Source organism: Pleurodeles waltl, chromosome 4_2 (assembly GCF_031143425.1).
Source record: "Pleurodeles waltl isolate 20211129_DDA chromosome 4_2, aPleWal1.hap1.20221129, whole genome shotgun sequence".
NCBI lineage: Eukaryota > Metazoa > Chordata > Amphibia > Caudata > Salamandridae > Pleurodeles > Pleurodeles waltl.
The window spans coordinates 296,640,169-296,659,668 of NC_090443.1; the positions used below are offsets into that span (position 1 = coordinate 296,640,169).

A 19,500-nucleotide genomic window follows, 5' to 3' on the forward strand; every position below is an offset into this window, starting at 1 on the left:
AAAGAGTTGGCAGCTCTAACTACTAGGCTAGCCATAGAAGAAAACCTTTTACCTATGTTATCTAGCCGTCTACCCTCTTTATCTGGGGGTGCGGAAATCAGGGCAGAAGGATTCTTAGATCTTCTTTGTGCTGCCTGAGCTACCACTGAATCCGGAGGAGGGTGTTCCGTTAAGCATGTTGGTGCATCATCAGGTGCTTTGTATTTCTTATCCAGACGAGGCAGTACTGCCGTAACTGTACCCGGATTATGCATGACCTCAAGACCCTCTTCCCACAGGTAGTTTACCATCGGGATAGAGCGCACGGATTTCTGAAAAGGCTCCTTAAAGTCGTAAAGAAAACAGTCTGTTTGCTTGGTAGGCATTGGTAAAGTAAAACGTTTGGCCGCTCTCTCTAGAAGATTGTGAAACCCTCCTATATCTTCTGGTGGGGATTCCACATTTGATTGAGAAGGAGAAGGAGGAGCAGGGATGATGTATTCGTCCCACTCTGAGTGAGTGTCCAGGAGCTCCCCTTCTTCCTGATCCCCTTCTGAGATGTCAGTATCATGAGGAAGTGTCATATCAGGAGTGGCCACATTCGTGAGAGGTAAGGAAGTTGGCCTCTGGTGTGGAGTGGTAACCCCATAGACGGGCGATGGGGGGAGGTTGTTCTCTTTGAGGGGGAAACCTGTTGTAATCAACCAACATCGCTCTGAGGTCAGTTTATAGGGAGTAAGGAATAAGGGCTCCCTGTTGGTATTGCTGCTGTTCTGAATAAAATTGGGGGTCATATGCCTCTTCATAGTGCTCCTCTTCCTGGTACTTTACGTTCAGTTGGGATGGACTGTGGACTGTTCCAAATGGCCCCTCATCATCTGAGTCTTCGTCTCCCTCCAAAAGGTGGACTGGAACAAGGGAGGACACCTTACTAGGTGATGTATGAGTTGGCATCAGCTTTTCCACACTTTTTAGATGTTTTTCTCTCGTCGACAGTGTTGTATACGATGTCGTCGACGGTGTATATATAGACTTTGTCGCGGACGGTGTCGTAGATGCTGGACGCACAGAGATTTTAATAGAAGAAAGTCTTGCCGAAGAGTCTACCGTCTATGAAGTCGTCGACGACGGTAGGGCTGACACTTACATCAGCACCGTCGCCGATGACGATGTATAGACGGTCGTCGACGCTGATGTCGTAGCTGCAGTTCTCGTCGACGGTGGGGTACCTGTCCTCGTCGACGATGTCGCCGGCGGAGCCGTCGATGGTGGAAACCCAGAAGTAGATGTCGTCGCCAGAAAAGCACTCACCGACGGTACCGTCGACGATGAATCAGTCGACGATGCTTTTTTCCCCAGTTACAGAGGATGGCTTCTTAAAAGGCACAGATGGTGGTACGGAGGAAGACTTCCTGTGCCTCTCTGAACTGGAAGAATGGCCTTTCCCCTCTTTCCTGGAAACTTTCTTTGGGGAAGAAGATGGGCTGCAGCCCTTATAAGACCGTGAAGCAGTATTTTTGTGGGCTTTTGTGAGGGGGATCTGGAGCCTGATCTCGCCCTCTTGGATGTTGATGATTCAACACTCTCAGAGTCAGAAACTGGGTCTTTCCTATGTTTTAGTTTCTGCAGCCATATCAATAATCTGCCTTCCCTGTCTTTTAAAGTTTTAGAAGAAAAAGTACGACAAATCTTACAGTCTTTAGCTGAATGATCTGGGTAAAGGCAGTAAATGCAGTCTTAGTGAGGTTCTTCAGAATGAAGCCTTTTCTTTCCAAAAGTCTTGCAGTCTCTGAAGAGACCCTTCTCCTTGTCAGACATAGTTGGAAAATAGTTGACAAATCAAGTTAGATAAGTCTCTCTGAGAGACAAATGTTGAAAAAATGTGTGAAGAAAGAACAGAGCTCTGAGGAGACTCCCTAGCACGACGTGCAGTAGAAAATCTGAGGTGCTGGAGCTTCTCTCGGGAGGATTCTGGAGGGTGCCGTCGTCTGATTGGTGGATGCTCAAGTTTGGTCCTTTTCACAAAATGACTCTGATAGACTGTTAAATTGAAGAGGCCTAGGGCCTTTTTCTTTGTTAATATGTCTGGACATTACTTGGGTAAATTATACCGGGGACTTCCATCTCGACGACGGGGAATGATTCAAGCATGTGAATCTATGAAAGTTCCAATACTGGAGTAAGTGTTGTAATCTTCCCTCTACATGAGTGATGTGGTTTACTGTTACTTTTTTTGAGTCATTGTTTAGAGACTGACGAGGAACTTCTAAAGGAAGATGGTTTCCTATTCCTTTGTTATTGTTTCCTCTACATAACCCTCTGAAATAACCTCTGGTGTATTGCCAGGTGCATTTAGTTTGACTTGTGGTTGGTTCTTGGAATGATGAACTGAAATCTCTACAAAACCCTGTACAACGAAAATTACTTCTATGTGTGCTGGCTTGCAAAGCTCCCATGGCTCTGGCAGTTTGATTGTCTTTGTTTAATTTTTCAAGTATGGTATAAACTTGTGGACCAAATAAACGCTCCTTATCGAAGGGCATCTTTAGAAGTGCATGTTGTACCTCTTGTTTAAAGCCTGAGCATCTAAGCCATGCATGACGTCTTATGATGACACTTGTATTGATACTACATGCTCCGGTATTAGCAGCATCATGTGCACACCTAATGGAATTGTTAGATATTGTTTGTCCCTCATTTACAATCCCTCTTTTATGATGTTCCTCTGATAGGTATTGTAAAAGTTACTCCATAGCTTCCCAGTGAGCTCTGTCATATCTAGAGATTAGAGCTTGAGCACTGGCAATTTGCCAATGATCAGCCGCTTGAGCTGCTACTCTCTTCCCTGCGGCATCTAATTTTTTACTTTGTCAGGAGGAGGTGTGCCTCCTGTTGATTGGCCATTAGATCTTTTCCTTGCAGTAGATGCCACAATAGAGTCTGGAGAAATTTGTGCCTTTATGTCTAGAGGATCAGTGGGTGCAGCTTTATACTTTTTTATCAACACTAGGAGTGATTACCCTTGCTCTAACAAGCTGTTTAAATATTTCATCTGCATGTTTACACATTACTGGGAACACTGGAAGAAATTGGCTTTCTCTGTGTGTTGCACCAAGAGTGTTGTAAGGAAAATCCTTCCTTGGCACGGTTACCCCCTGACTTTTTTCCTTTTGTTGATGCCAGTTATGACTGAAAGTGTGCTGGGACCCTGCTAACCAGGCCCCAGCACCAGTGTTCTTTCCCTAAACTGTACCTTTGTTCCCACAATTGGCACAGCCCTGGCACACAGATATGTCCCTTGTAAATGGTGCCACTGGTACTAAGGCCCTGTTGCCAGGGAAGGTCTCTAAGGGCTGCAGCATGTCTTATGCCGCCCTGGGGACCCCTCACTCAGCACATGCACACTGCCTCACAGCTTGTGTGTGCTGGTGAGGAGAAAATGACTAAGTCGACATGGCACTCCCCTCAGTGTGCCATGCCCACCTCTCACTGCCGGTGGCATAGGTAAGTCACCCCTCTAGCAGGCCTTACAACCCTAAGGCAGGGTGCACTATATCAAAGGTGAAGGCATAAGTGCATGAGCACTATGCCCCTACAGTGTCTAAGCAAAACCTTAGACACTGAAAGTGCAGGATAGCCATAAAGAGTATATGGTCTGGGAGTTTGTCAAACACAAACACCACTGTTCCAGAATGGCTACACTGAAAACTGGGAAGTTTGGTATCAAACTTCTCAGCACAATAAATGCACACGGTTGCTAGTGTGGAATTTATTGAGAAATACACCCAGAGGGCATCTCAGAGATGCCCCCTGAATACCAGTCCAACTCCTAGTGCTAGGCTGACCAGTTTCTGCCAGCCTGCCACAACCAGACGAGTTTCTGGCCCCATAGGGAGAGTGCCTTTGTCACTCTGTGGCCACGAACAAAGCCTGTACTGGGTGGAGGTGCTTCTCACCTCCCCTTACAGGAACTGTAACACCAGGTGGTGAGCCTCAAAGGCTCATGCCTTTTGTTACAGCACCCCAGGGCATCCCTGCTAGTGGAGATGCCCGCCCATCTGGCCACTGCCCCCACTTTTGGCTGCAAGGCCAGGGGAGAGAATGATAAAAACAAGGACGAGTTACCCACCAGTCCGGACAGCCCATAAGGTGTCCTGAGCTGAGGTGACCCCTGCCTTTAGAAATCCTCCATCTTGATTTTGAAGGATTCCCCAATAGGAATAGGGATGTGCCCCCCTCCCCTCAGGGAGGAGGCACAAAGAGGGTGTAGCCACCCTCAAGGACAGTAGCCATTGGCTACTGCCATCCGAGACCTAAACACACCCCTAAATTCAGTATTTAGGGGCACCCCAGATCCCAGGAAATAAGATTCCTGCAACCTGAAGAAACAAGGACTGCTGACCTACAAGCCTTCAGAGAAGGAGGAAGACGAGAACTGCTTTGGCCCCAGCCCTACCGGCCTGTCTCCAACTTCAAAAACCTGCTCAGCGACGCATCCGACAGGGACCAGCAACCTCTGAAGCCTCAGAGGAACTGCCCTGGACTAAAGGACCAAGAAACTCCCATGAACAGCAGGCGTGTTCAAAACCAGCTACTTCTTTGAAACAAAGAAGCAACTTTCAAAGACTGCACGTTTCCCGCCGGAAGCGTGGGACTTCACACTCTGTACCCGACGCCCCCGGCTCGAGATCCAGAGAACAAACAATTCAGGGAGGACTCCCCAGTGACTGCGAGCCCGTGAGTAACTAGAGACGAGCCCCCACAGCGACGCCTGCAGAGAGAATCCAGAGGCTACCCCTGACCGCGACTGCCTGTAACAAGGGACCAGACACCTGGAACCAGCACTACACCCACAACCCCAGGACATGAAGGAACAGAACTTCGACCCAGGAGTGACCCCCAGGCGACCCTCTGCCTTGCCCAGGTGGTGGCTGCCCCGAGAAGCCCCTGTGTCTGCCTACACCGCTAGAGTGACCCCCCGGGTCCCCGGTTGTTTTCTACCTGAAACCCGACGGCTTGTTTGCACACTGCACTCGACCGCCCCTGTGCCACTGAGGTTGTGTTTTGTGTGCTTACTTGTGTCCCCCCAGTGCTCTACAAAACCCCCCTTGTCTGCCCCCCGAGGACGCAGGTACTTACCTGCTGGCAGACTGGACCCGGAGCACCCCTGTGTTCTCCATAGGTGCCTATGTGTTTTGGGCACCTCTTTGACCTCTGCACCTGACCGGCCCTGAGCTGCTGGGGCGGTAACTTTGGGGTTGCCTTGAACCCCCAACAGTGGGCTGCCTATGCCCCAGAACTGAGACTTGTAAGTATTTTACTTTACATCCTAATCTAACCTTTACTTACCTCCCCCAGGAACTGTTGATTTTTGCACAGTGTCCACTTTGAAAATAGCTTATTGCTATTTTTATAAAGACTGTATATGATATTGCTTTTATTCAAAGTATCTAAAGTATCTAAGTGAAGTACCTTACATTTAAAGTGTTTACTGTAAATCTTGAACTTGTGCTTCTTAAAATAAACTAAGAAAATATATTTTTCAATATAAAAACCTATTCGCCTGGAGTAAGTCTGAGTGCATTTATTGCCTGTGTGTGTACAACAAATGCTTAACACTACCCTCTGATAAGCCTACTGCTCGACCACACTACCACAAAATAGAGCATTAGAATTATCTAATTTTGCCACTATCTCACCTCTAAGGGGAACCCTTGGACTATGTGCACACTATTTCTTACTTTAAAATAGTATATACAGAGCCAACTTCCTACACACACTGATGTCCGTGTTGGATTTTAAAAAAAAATGCACACAGACGTTTTATTAAAAAAAAAAAATGCACACAGAGGGCATTTAGAGATGCCCCCTGTATTTTACCCAATCCTTCAGTGCAGGACTGACTGGTCTGGGCCAGCCTGCCACTGAGAGACTAGTTTCTGACCCCCTTGGGTGAGAGCCTTTGTGTTCTCTGGGGCCAGAAACAAAGCCTGCACCCGGTGGAGGTGCTTCACACCTCCCCCCGCAGGAAATGTAAGCATAGCGGTGAGCCTCAAAGGCTCAGGCTTTGTGTTACAATGCCCCAGGGCATGTCAGGTAGTGGAGATGCCCAGCCCCCAGTCAAAGCCCCACTTTTGGTGACAAGTCCAGAGGGATAATTAGGAAAAATAAGGAGGAGTCACCACTTCAGCCAGGACCAGCCCTAAGGTGTCCAGAGCTGATGTGACCCCCCCTCCCCCTCCTTGCAGAATCCTCCATCTTGGTTTGGAGGATCAGGGCCAATAGGGATAGGAATGTGCTCCCCTCCCCAAAGGGAGTGAGCACGAGGAGGTGTAGCCACCCTCAGGGACAGTAGCCACTGGCTACTTCCCCCCTGGCCCCTAAAAACGCCCCTAAATCTTGTATTTAAGGGCTCTCTGAACCAAGCTAGTGAGGTTCTTGATGACCTCACAAGATGACGGAGTGCTTAGCTGAAACCCCAGCAGAGAAGGAAAGGGGACAACTGACTTGGCCCCAGCCCTACCAGCCTGTCTCCTGCTTCAAAACACCGGCAGAAGAAAGGCCACACATCCTGCAGGTCCAGCGAACTCTGAGAAACCTCCAGAGGACTGCATGCATCACAGAGTATCAAGAACACCCATGGACAGCGGTCCTGTCCAAAGAGGAAAAAAAGAAACCCCTTCTAAAGGACTCCCACCTCACTCCAGCAGCGTGAGACCTACCACTCTGCACCCGTAACCCACGGCCCGAGTCCAGGTGGCCCAACTGATTAGAGAGGACCCCAGGCGATGGTGACCAAGTGCCCACCCTAGGTTGACCTCTCCACCCCACCACGACGACGCCTGCAGAGGGAATCTCGAGGACCCCACCCTGACCGTGACTGCCCTGGACGAAGATAACCAACGCCAAAGGACCCACTCCACCTGCAGCCCCCAGGCCTTGGAGAAATCGACACCTGGTGCAGTGACGAACAGGGGGCCCTCTTAACTGTCCAACTGGTGGTGTGCCCGAGACAACTCCCCCTCCCCCCGGGACCCCACCTGCAGCACCTGAGTGACCCCCGGGGTCCCGTCAGAGTTTCATTGGAAACCCGACGCCCTGTTTGCACCCTGCCGCCCCAGTGCTGCTGACGGTGTGCGATTGGTGCCTACTTGGGGCCCCTCCAGTGCTCCTCTAACCCCCTGGTCTGTCCTCTGAGCCGCAGGTACTTACCTGCTGGCAGACCGATTTCAGAGTACCCCCTGTCTCCATAGGAGCCCACATTAAAATTGCTCAACTTTGACCTCTGCATCCGGCCGGCCCGTATTGCTGGTGGCAGGTTTTTGGGGTTGACTTGAACCTCAAAAGGTGGACTACCTACAACCTGGAGACTTGAACTGTAACTCGTGTACTTACCTTTAAAACTGTACTTTATTTTCTTTCCACAGGAACTGTTCTGAAAATGCACTGTGTCCACTTTTAAAATAGATATTCTCTGTTTTCTTAAAAACTGTTTACTTGACTAAAGTGAAACAAAGTTACATTGATGTCTATGCTAAATACTTACCTGCAAAAGTATTTACTTCTGAACCTAGTCTTGTGGTTCTAGTAATAAAGTAACAAAATGAAAATGTCACTTACCCAGTGTACATCTGTTCGTGGCATCAGTCGCTGTAGATTCGCATGTTTTGCATAGCTCGCCATCTGGTGTTGGGCCGGAGTGTTACAAGTTGTTTTTCTTCGAAGAAGTCTTTCGAGTCACGGGACCGAGTGACTCCTCCTCCTATTGGTCTGGAGTTAAGTCATTCAGTGTGTGTTTCTTCTATTGCTTCTGTGTGTACAACAATTGCATAACACTATCCCCCGATAAGCCTAACTGCTCGACCACACTACCACAAATAGAGCATTAATATTATCTATTATTGCCTCTGTCAAGCCTCTGTGGAACCCCTGGACTCTGGGCACACTATAATTCATTTTGATATAGCATATACAGAGCCAGCTACCTACAAGGATTCTGTTAAAGGCCCCCAGGTAGTTTATCATTTGCACTGGGACAAAGGTTGATTTTGCATGGCTGACCTAAAAGCCAAGCCGTTGCAGGAGATCGCAAGTCCAACTGTAGTGAAATTGGGCCTCTTAACAAATCGATGCCTTAGACAATTGTAAAGGTATGGGTAGACGAATACTTTGTGCTTTCAGAGGTGGGCAGCAACTACTGCCATGCATTTGGAGATTTTTCTGGGTGCTAACTTTAGGCCAAATGGAAGCACTTTGTACTCCTAATGGTTGTGCCCCACTACGAACCTCAAGAATTTTCTATACTTTCTGGCTACTGGTATATGACAGTATGCGTCTCGAAGGTCGATGGAGCAGAGCCAATCCCCTTGATGTAAGTGAGGGTAGTTCTGGTGTAATGCCAGCATCCCAGATTTTTCTCACCAAATTCATTTGTTGGCCACTTTGAGGTCGAGAATGGGTCTGAATTCGATCCTGTCATTCTTCTTGATGAGAAAGTGCTTGGAGCAAATCCTGGTTCCTCGTTGGCAAGGAGAACAGACTCCATCGCCTGCTTCTATAACAGAATGTTTACATCTGCTTGCAATTGTAGAATTTGAAAGGTTTTGGTTGAATAGACGGCAGAGGACTGGAGAATCATCTGAGATAATATCCATTGTGAACAACACTGAGAACCCAGGCGTCTTGTGTGATGTTTTGCCACTCTTCCAAGTAATGCCGGATGCTTCCCCCTAGTGGAGTGGGTAACGAAAGGGGGGGGAGGAGATGATTCAAGGTTTTGATCCTGTTGGTTACCCGCCTCCCTGAGCAGGCCGTTGGCTTGATTTTCCTCTGGCCTGCTAATCTCATAAGGCTAGTAGGACTGTTGATACTGTTGGGACAGTGTACTAGCCTATTGGCGACCCTGGTACCAACGAGTGGCTTGAACCCTCTGTGAATAAAAACGGCGTTGGAAAGGCCTTCAAGAATTTATAGTGTGTTTAGGTTTTGCTAGACCAATGGCTTTTAACGTCGCTAGCTCTACCTCCATCCTTGCCATCTCGGTATCTGTGTGAGAACCAAAGACTGGTACCTAAGAATGGTAAGTTGAGAATTCTATGTTGACTGGTTTTAGAGAGATGAGACAAAGCCACAAATGTTGGAGTGAGACCCTGTGGCAGTATTCGTGTAATGCTAGCAGAGAGGAGTCTGCTGCTGCGTTGATAATTTAATTCAATACCATTAGGCCTTCACTGTGAATCTCATTAAAGTCCTCTCTTATCCCTAGGGAGATGCTCAATAAACTGTTGTAGTGATTCCCAGAGGGCTCTGTCGTAAAAGCCTACTAAAGCAGTGGTGTAGGAAGCTGGCACGGTGTGTGGTGGGTACCAGAGGTGCTTACACCTTGTACCAGGTATCTCCTATTAGTGTAATGTAGGCAGTGTCCAGAAGCTAGGATCTCTCGAGGTAGCTGTGGATGAGCAGCCAAGGCTTACCCAGGAGACATGTAAAGCTCATGCAATACCACTGTAGTCACACAGCATTTATACATATGAAAGAAAGCACTGAGGCGGTCATTATGACCTTGGCGGTCCTGCCCCGCCACGCCTGTGGTTGCGGTCAGACCACCAACAGCGTGGCGGTGCAGGACTGCCAAATAATGACCGCGGCAGTGAACTGCCTGCATCGCAGCTAGTTCACCACCTGTAGCACCAGGGGGGTGGGACCGCCTGGCTGAAGGTTGAACACCATCGACATGGCGGTCCACCTAACACCGCCCTCGGTAAAACAAGTATCCTTACTGACGGATTCAGTGGCGGCAGCCCCACCACGAAGTCCCAGGCAGTAAGGATACGGTTGACAGGAATACTAATTCCTGTCACCACACCAGGACTCCCCACCCCCGCCCTCCATGTAGGAGCCCCCCTAGCCCCATCAGAAGCCCCCACTCCCCAAGCAGAGACACCCCCCTCCTCCTGTACTGACCCCGCCACCCCAAATCCCCGGACTATCTGCCCCTACCCCCGTACTGACCCACTCCCCCCAGATCCATGCACGCACACACCACACAAATATACATGCACATATCCACGCTCACTCATTCACACACATGCACACACGGCAACGACCCCCTGTCCCCCACATACACGCATTAAAACAAGCACACAGACACTTGCACACACACACAACACTCCCCCACCCCCCTGCATTCACAAACACACACAAAACACTCAACACTGCCCCTGTCGGACGATCACCTTACCTGGTAGTCGCGGTAAACGTCTAGGAGGAAACAGGGTCCTTGGCACTTGCTCTGCCGCCAGCGCCCCGCCAACACAACACCGCCACACCGTTTACAATGTTGTAATACGGCAGGCGGTGCTGTGGTGACGTTGGGGTGGAGCAAACTCCACTAGACCGCCAGTATGGCTGCTGGCGACTTCCCCGCCAAACAGTGGTGGAGAGCAGCCAGCAGCCATAGTATAGCGGTCTTCAGACTGCCAAAACTGGCCAAAGTCATATTGAGGGCCTCAATGTTACAAAAATAAAAGGTACTTTATTTTAGTGACAATACCAAAGAGTACTAGAGAGGCAACTCTCCAACAGGAGGTAAGTAACACTAAATTTATACACTAGTTATCAGCAATAGGCATAGAAAGTAATAGAAAACATTGGAAATGCAATTAGACAATAGTAAGCCTGGGGGAGCCCAAACCATATACTAAAAAAATGGAATGCAAACATAGGACCCCCACCTAGATAAGTGGAATGTGTAGAGGGGAGCTGGGGGTACTAGGAGACCCCAAAGGTAAGTACCACAGTGCACCCTAGCGACGAGGAAGAAAGGAGTTAGTAGATTTCCCCCAAACCACCCAAAAGGAAAGAAAAGAAAATGCAACACCCAGACAAGATTGCAAGAAACCAGTAGTGGATTCCTGAAGAAGACTACCTGTGGAAGAAGGGGACCAAGTCCAGAAGTCACAGAGGAGTCCAGGAGGAGTAGGACCTACTACCCACCCAGCTGTGGATGCAGGAGTTGATAGACAGTGATGTGAAGAAGGTCAGCAGTGCAGCCCTAGAGTCGGTGGAGAGTTCCTGAGGGATGCAGACGACTTCCCACGCTGGAAGAAGAATTGCAGTCAGGAGCTGGTGCAGGAATTCCACCAACAAGCCTTGGCAAAGGCAAAGGTCACAAGTGGCAGAAAGCGGTGCTGCCAAAGACCAGCACGGCCCAGCAGGACTCAACCCAGGAGGGGGGATTCACAAGGGACCCTCAGCGACACAGATTCCACAGGAGCAAAGGTAGCACCCACAGGATGGGGACTCAGGAGTTGCAGAAGAGCCCACAAAGCACGACTGGAGGAGGGTCCCCACACCACAGGAGAACCACGCAGAGGTATGTGCATCGCAGGAAGGAGTGCTGGGGGCTGGAACTATACGTAGCCTGAAGATTCCTTGGAGGAAATGCAAACAAGCCTTGGCAGCTTCAAGGGACGCAGTGCACCGGTTTACTGTCCTGCGTGAGAAGGCAAGGGCTTACCTCCACCAAAGTTGGACAGCTGGCAGAGAGGACCAGGAGGACTACTTTGGACCACCACCCGTGATGCAGGATCCACGCAGCTCAGAGGAGAGAAGATCCACGCAGCCGTTCATCATTGCAGTTGGAACCTACCGATGCAGAGGAGTGACTCCTTCACTCCAAGGGAGATTCCTTGCTCCTTATAGTGCAGGCTGAAGACTTGCCGCCATCAAAAACTGCACATCTGGGGAAATGTTGCAGAATCTGGAAGGAGCCATGGAAACAATGTTGCAAGGAAAGTCTTCTTCATGGATGCAGATTTTTGGTTCCTGGACAGTCCAGGAGCGGTTCCAGTGGCTAGAAGTCGAAGTAAGGTTGCAGAGGAGTCCTGCTGGAAACTTGCAAGCCGAATCTGAGGACCCACCCCAGAGAGAGACCCTAAAGAGCTCTGAAAAGGAGATTGGTCACCTAGCCAGGTGGGCACCTATCAAGAGGGGGCTCTGACGTCACCTACCTGACCAGGCCACTCGGATGCTCCCAGCGGTCCCTACCAACATTGGATTCAAGATGGCAGAATCCAGGGACCCTCTGGAGAAGCCCTGAGCACCACCCCTGGGGTGGTGATGGACAGGGGAGTGGTCACTTCCCTTTCCATTGTCCAGTTTCGCGTCAGAGAAGGGACTGGAGGTCCCTGAACCGGTGGAGACTGGCTTATGCACAGAGGGCACCAAATGTGCACTTCAAAGCATACTAGTGGCTTGGGGAGGCTACCCTTTCCAAGCCATGTAACACCCATTTCCAAAGGGAGAGGATGTTACCCCCTTCTCACAAAGGAAATCCTTTGTTGTTCCTTCCTGGGCTTAAGCTGTTCAAACATGAGGAAGGCAGAAACCTGTCTGAAAGGTGGCAGCAGCTTGGGCTACCTGGAAAACCCTGGCAGACTGGTAGGAGCAATGCTGGGAGTCCTCTACGGAGCCCCCAGAGTGCATGGAATCATACTTCCAATACTGGCAACAGTATTGGGATGAGTCCGACATGGTTTATACCAAACATACCTAGGTTTTGACTTACCATTATGTAGCTGGACATAGGTAATTACCTATGCCCAGTACACACACAAAATGGCGTCTCTGCACTCATGAAGTCCATGAAAATGGCACTGGAGTTCGTGGGGGCACCTCTGCTAGTGCAGGGGTGTCCTCACACACAGCTACTTGCACCCTGACTCTGGGCTAGGAGGGTCTGCCATAGGGGTGACCTGCTGCAGTGACCTAAGGTGGAAAAAGGGTGCAAGCACCCTTTCACGTAGGCTGCAATGGTAGGCCTGCAGAACACTTTGCACGGGCTCCCCATGGGTGGCATAATACATGCTGCAGCCCATGGGGATTCCCTGGTACTCCAATGCCCTGGTTACCTGAGTACCATATACTAGGGACTTACATGGGTACCCCAGAATGCCAAATATGGAGTGAAAATGGTACAAATCCTTAGGTTAGAAGGGAGAGCGTATAACCAGTGGGGTCCTGGTTAGCAGGATCTCAGTGAACACAGTCAAACAAACTAACAGGCAGAAAATGGGAGAAACAATGCCAAGAAAGAGGGTGCTTTCCTAAAAGTGGCACTTGCCGCCTTCATTGTAGTTGCTGCTGTCGCATAGGCTCTCATTATTCTAATGAGACGACTGGATTTGAGCAGCAGAATCGCCTGCGGTGTGGGAGACTGACTCTAACTCACTACAGGTGACACCTGTCGCCCCAATCCGGGTTTTGCTCCTGCTAACTAGCAGTGCCTCTCTACCCAAGAGCAGGGACGATTGGGCAGCCGAGCGCATGACACAAATGACTCCTCAGGGAAATCGTGGTCACACAGATCTCATCCATTTCATTCAGTTACATTAGTCTCACATATACAAGGACAACCAGAGACAGAATAGGTTTCAATAAGGTTTTAAAGAAGCAACTGCATATTAGATAATAAAGCATGTACTGCAATAACCAGGACGATAAAGCTTGACAGAATTAAGATTGTGACAAGGAGAGTAAAGCATAGAAATAACGCTACGATTTTGTCACTACAGTCAATAGACTAATTCCTACCTAGGCTATATAAGAGCACAGCATGTTAAGCTCTAGTTCTGCCCTTCAGGTTCCCATGGGAAGACATCATCCCCCATACCTGAGCAAAGGCCTCAAGTCTGCATAAGCAGCTGTAGCGAAGTGTTCAGCAATCAGAATACAGTTGTGGTCATCTGGATGTAATCTCCCTCTAAAGTGTATGGGACAGGGAAGTGTTTTTATAATAAAACAGCTGATGTCCTGAGAAAATGTCCCCACGTAAGGATGTGTATGTTTCTATAAACACCAGAGACAAAGCGTTACCACGTTTTACTGGCATCCTATCTTACTGCATCCTTGAGAGAAACACAGAGTGAACAAGAATGTATTGTTTAAGAACGTAGTGCTGGCATAGGCAGAGAACAGCTAGATAGACAGAAATAAAACAAGACTGCAAATGTAGCTATAGCTAAAATAATAAATCGAAGCTTAATAAAATATATCTAGGTTAAAGTGCAGAGCGGCAGGCCTAGTGTGCTAAAATACCGTGCATGGAGTTATAACTAAAATGACTACACAACACTCTTCCCCTTGCTGCTTTAAATGTGATTCAAAGCCTTATTATGTATAAAAGCTACTAAAATTCAATCTAAGGTTTGTATATATAAAAATGGCAATAATGACAAGGAAGTTGCCAATTGAATCCAGGACAATTGAAGCCCTAAAATCTTCCACTTCGGCAGGTGTTAAAGTAGAACGTGCATCGCCAAGAAGGACCAAGGAGCATTCGTGTTCCATAGCCTGAGCATCAACCAAGGAAGAAGCATTCCGTCGTGTGCCCAATAATAAGTTCTGAGCTGCATCCTCCAGGAAGGGCAACTCATAGGCAGCTTCCTGTAGCAAACACACCCTCAACGTGCATGTCTGGTAATGAGCCTTCAGTGAGAACATCAACAGATCAGCGTCCAATGAAAGCAAGCGCTGCGTAGAAAGACAAACTTTCAGTGCATGTTCGAATGAGCACCAGAGGCACTGAAACACAGGCTGCACACAATGCAAAACCGGTCTGAATGACAGAGACCGGTCACACTCCAATTGCTGCAGGAGTGATGCTCCAAAATACTGCATCATGTGTTCACGACACAGCTGCGCTGGTGGGAGCGCTTTCATTTCTCCTTGCCGCAGGACAGCCATTGCGCAGAAAAAGTAGCAATAGCAGAATGCCACCTATTATAGCCAAAGTTATTGGAAACCCCCCGAAAATACTGGAGAATATTGAGTGGATGGCTGATGGCATCAAGCCGATTATAGAGGAGAAGGTGTGACCTAAAACAGAACCAACAGCCACAGAGGTCACACAAGCTGCAAACAATCCTGGACTGTTCTTGTACCCCTGGGGGAAACGACAGAATTTTTCTGGAAGCCCAGTGCGCTGAAACTTGTTAAGTCTACTCTGAGGCGCTATATTTTGGCAGAAGAAACCATTGGAAATGTCCAGCGCTGTTTTATAATTTTTGCGCACTATGTTGTTCATAAGTGCTGTGATATGTGAGTTTTGTATAGCATATGTGCATGTCTGACTGTTTAAATTTCTGTAGTCTAAGACTATTCTGTACGAATGGTCTGGTTTAGCTACTGGGAATAATAGATTATTCACTGGTGAGACGCAGGGTTCGATTACACCCTGGTACTGCAAATGTGTGAGGATTTCCCTCACGGGTGCTTAAGCATCATGTTTTATTGGATATTGGGGTTGATTTTTAATAGGTATGACGCGATGGGGGAATCTTTATCCCACCCTACATGATTGCGATATAACGCAGGTGCCTGTGCCAATGCCCAATCAATGGCGTAGGATTCTGCGAGCTCTTCGGGATCAAGGGGCAAGAAAGAAGGTATAATAACATCTTCCCTGTATGGGCAGTGTAGGAAGTTGGCTCTGTATGTACTATTTCAAATTAAGAAATAGTGTGCACAGAGTGAAAATTAGTTACTTACCTGTAACTGCAGTTCTCCAGTATTGGTATCTTTCATAGATTCACATGCTTGAATCATCCCCGTCGTCGAGGTGGGAGCCTCACGGTAAGTTTAAATAAATAAAGCAGTAAGTCAGTAAAAGTAAAACCAGTAGGCCCCAGTAGGCCTCATAAGGTATTTTACAGTCTATCCACTTTGTTTTGTGAAAAGACCCAAACTTCAGTCTCAACCAATCAGGATTCAGCCCCTCCCAAACAGTCCCAACAGAGGCTGAATTCCCTCAGATTTTCTAGTAGGAGTGTGAAGTTTAATATCTGTATAATAGGGGAGCCTCTGAGGGGAGGAGGGTGGGTCGCATGTGAATCTATGAAAGATACCAATACTGGAGAACTGCAGTTACAGGTAAGTAACTCATTTTCTTCTCCAGTATTGGATCTTTCATAGATTCACATGCTTGAATCAGAATAACGAGCAGTAATGCTTTCTTAATTAGTGAATTACATTGACTGCAATTCTATTTGTAATTTCACAAATGATGTGAATCCCATCAGTTCAGCTTTAAAAACCACATACCTATTAATATATGTACATCAATAGATATTCGAATAGAAGAGCAATAACAGGTGTGTGGCAGAAAAAACCTGTACTCTTTTCATGATGATGAAGAGTACGACAAGCTAAGACATTATAAAGAAATGAACAATCTGAAGCAGAAATGTAGAGTAAAACACACTGTAGCTATTAAGAAGACTAAGAACCAATAATGAACATACCTTGAGTGTGGTGGTGGGATGTGTTAGAGGCTCACCTTATCGAAATAAATGCCTCAGCACTGCCTGCCCCACTGCTGTATCGACGTTGTTCGTTTCTTCGAGACAGTAATGCCTCGTAAATGTGTGTTGGCTGGACCATGTTGCTGCTCTACAGATGCTATGTAGTGGTACCCCTGCAAATAATGCAGCAGAAGTGGCCACCGATCTTGTAGAGTGGGCTCTGACCTTGGTGTGGAGCGGTTTTCCTGCTTTTGAATGGCAGAATTGAATTGCCAGACCAATCCATCTTGCTATAGTCTGTTTGGACACCGCGTGTCCCTTTCTTGTTCCTCCGAAAGCTACAAACAATTGATCCGACTGGCGGAGAGCTTGAGTTTTCTGCAGATAAAACTTTAAACATCTTTTAATATCAAGGGAATGTAATGTTTTTTCCGCTACTGTTTGCGGATTTGGAAAAAAGGTTTTTAAGATAACTGGTTCATTTAGGTGAAACGTTGAAGGAACTTTCGGGATGTATTTTGGATTTGTGCGCAAGATGACACCTGAGTTTGTGAATTGGAGAAAAGGCTGTTTGATAGTGAAAGCCTGAATGTCACTGACTCTCTTTGCTGAAGTAAGAGCTAGCAGTAGCGCTGTTTTCCATGAAATGAATTTTTGGTCAGCTTTGTGGATCGGTTCAAAGGGGGCTTTCATAAGCTGCATCAATACCACATTCAATGACCATAATGGTGGAGGCTTTCTAACTGGCGGGAAAACCCGAAAAAGGCCCTTCATAAATTGTTTGACGATTCTAGTGGAACACAAAGAAACTCTGTCTGGAGATCTGCGGTATCTGGAGATTGCTGCCAGATGTACCCGAATAGAAGAATATGCAAGCCCTGATTTTGCAAGGAGCAGGAGATATGGAAGTATCTGTTCCGGAGTAGAGGACAAAGGATGTATATCTTGTGTTGCACACCATATACAAAAACGTTTCCATTTAAGTTGATAGGTTTTGTTGGTAGTGTCCGCTCTAGCTTTCGCCAATATGTCTCTACACTCCGGGGAAATGTTGAGATTCAAGTATTCATTGTATTCAGGAGCCAAGCTGACAAATGAAGAGATGACGGATCTGGGTGTCTGACTTGTCCCTGGTGCATCGTTAAGAGAGTCGGGCTCTGTCTGAGTCGTAGATGTGGTCGTTCGGAGAGCATGAGGAGCTCCGTATACCAGACTTGTCTGGGCCATTTGGGAGCTATGAGCAGAAGGCGACACCCCTCCGCCTTCAGTTTGTTGAAGACTCTCGGAATGAGCGGGATCGGAGGGAAAGCGTAGGCATAAACTCCGGACCATCTCATCGAAAACGCATTCCCCCGCGAATCTTTTTGGGGAAGCCAACTTGCGTAGAACTGGCATTTCTTGTTCTCGAGAGTGGCAAATAGATCTAAGTTTGGTTTGCCCCATAATAGAAAAAGGCTGTTGAGAGTTTTCTGGTCTAGTTCCCACTCGTGATAAGGAATCACTGTCCTGCTCAGGGTGTCTGCTAGAATATTGGTTTGTCCTGGCACATGCTCCGCCTTGAGTGAAATATTGTGCTTTATGGCCCATGTCCAAATTTGTTGGGCTAGCTGCGAAAGTTGTAGGGATCTTGTGCCTCCTTGCTTGTTTAGATAAAACATGCTGGTTGTATTGTCTGTCCTGATTAAGACGCTTGAACTCTGTATCTTTGGTAAGAAAGCTTTCAGAGCTAAGTGTATTGCCTTGAGTTCCAGATAATTGATGTGAAGCTGACGTTCTTTCTGATTCCAGATTCCGCTGATTTGCAGGTCCTGGCAATGTGCCCCCCATCCTGCAAGAGAGGCATCCGTTGTTACTATGTAACTTGGTGTTTGGAGAAGAAAAGACAGTCTGTTTGACAAATTGGTTAGATTCGCCCACCACCTCATGATGTTCTTCATTGGAGGCGTTATGCGAATCTTGTCTTCGAAGGAACCGTTGACCTGGGTCCATTGTATGTCTAATTGTTCTTGTAGGGGTCGCATATGGAGCCTGCAATCTGGGACTAGCGGAATGCATGAAGATATCATTCTGAGTAATGATTTGTAGATGCGGACTGAAACGAACCTTCTTCTGGAGAGCCTTTGTGCCAAGGAGGTTAACTTTTGTTTCCGCTCGTGAGATGGGTAGGCTTTGTTGCGGACTGTGTCCAGAATTGCCCCCAAGAAATTCAATTCCTGTTTGGGGTAGAGTTGAGATTTCTGATAATTGACTACGAACCCTAGGTTGTGTAGCAATTGAAGGCAATGGAAAATATGATTTTTCACTTGCGATTTTGAGGGTGCCTTTATAAGCCAGTCGTCCAGGTAAGGGAAGACCTGGATCTCCGACTGGCGGAGATGTGCTGCTACCGGAGCTAACATTTTTGTGAAGATTCTGGGGGCTGATTTGAGGCCGAATGGCAGAACTCTGAATTGAAGGTGCATACTTCCCACTCTGAACCTTAGGAATTTGCGATGGTTGCTATGGGGATATGAAAATAGGCATCCTGGAGGTCTAGGGATGCCATGCGATCTCCGGGATGTAACAGACGCAGGACATCCTGTAGAGTTACCATCCTGAACGATTGCTTCTTCAGAAACTTGTTCAGGGCTCTCAAGTCCAGAATGGGGCGCCAGTCTCCTGAGGGATTCTTTACAAGGAAAAAACGGGAGTAGAATCCCCTGTTCTTTTGAATTAAAGGGACTGGTTCCACTGCTCCTTTTCTCAACATTATTCTTACTTCCCTGAGGAGTTGGTTCAACCTCGGAGGCGGTGGGCCCGATGGAGGAACAGTTGGTGGTGTTTGAGTGAATTCCAGAGTATGACCTCTGGCCACTACATCGAGTACCCATCTGTCAGATGTTATCGCCTTACAGTTGGGGAAATAGGAAGTGATGCGACCTCCGACCCTCGATGTTGGTTGGTGGGGAAGCGTTGAGATGATCAGCGGGTCATTGTTTCCTGCCTGTATCTCTTCCCCGGGCAGCTCCTCATCCTCTAGCTGGGTGTTTGTAAGCTGCGGCCGGAGGCAATCGATAATGCTGCTGTTGCTGATGGTATTGCTGTCGTGATCCTGTGGAGGAAGATGGATATTGTGACCTGTATTGCTGGTATCCACCTCGAAAGGAGTAATTACCTCTACCCCTTGCTCCACGAAAAGGTTGTTTTTTATATTGCAGGGTACCTAGGGATTTTGCCGTAT

At 47.8% G+C, this 19,500-nt stretch overlaps 1 protein-coding gene across 6 annotated transcripts in view; it reads right to left on the reverse strand.

Annotated features, from left to right (window-relative positions):
• ATF7IP (activating transcription factor 7 interacting protein) overlaps positions 1–19,500 on the reverse strand; it is an 828,655-nt gene that overhangs the window by 422,769 nt on the left and 386,386 nt on the right. The window lies entirely within an intron of this gene.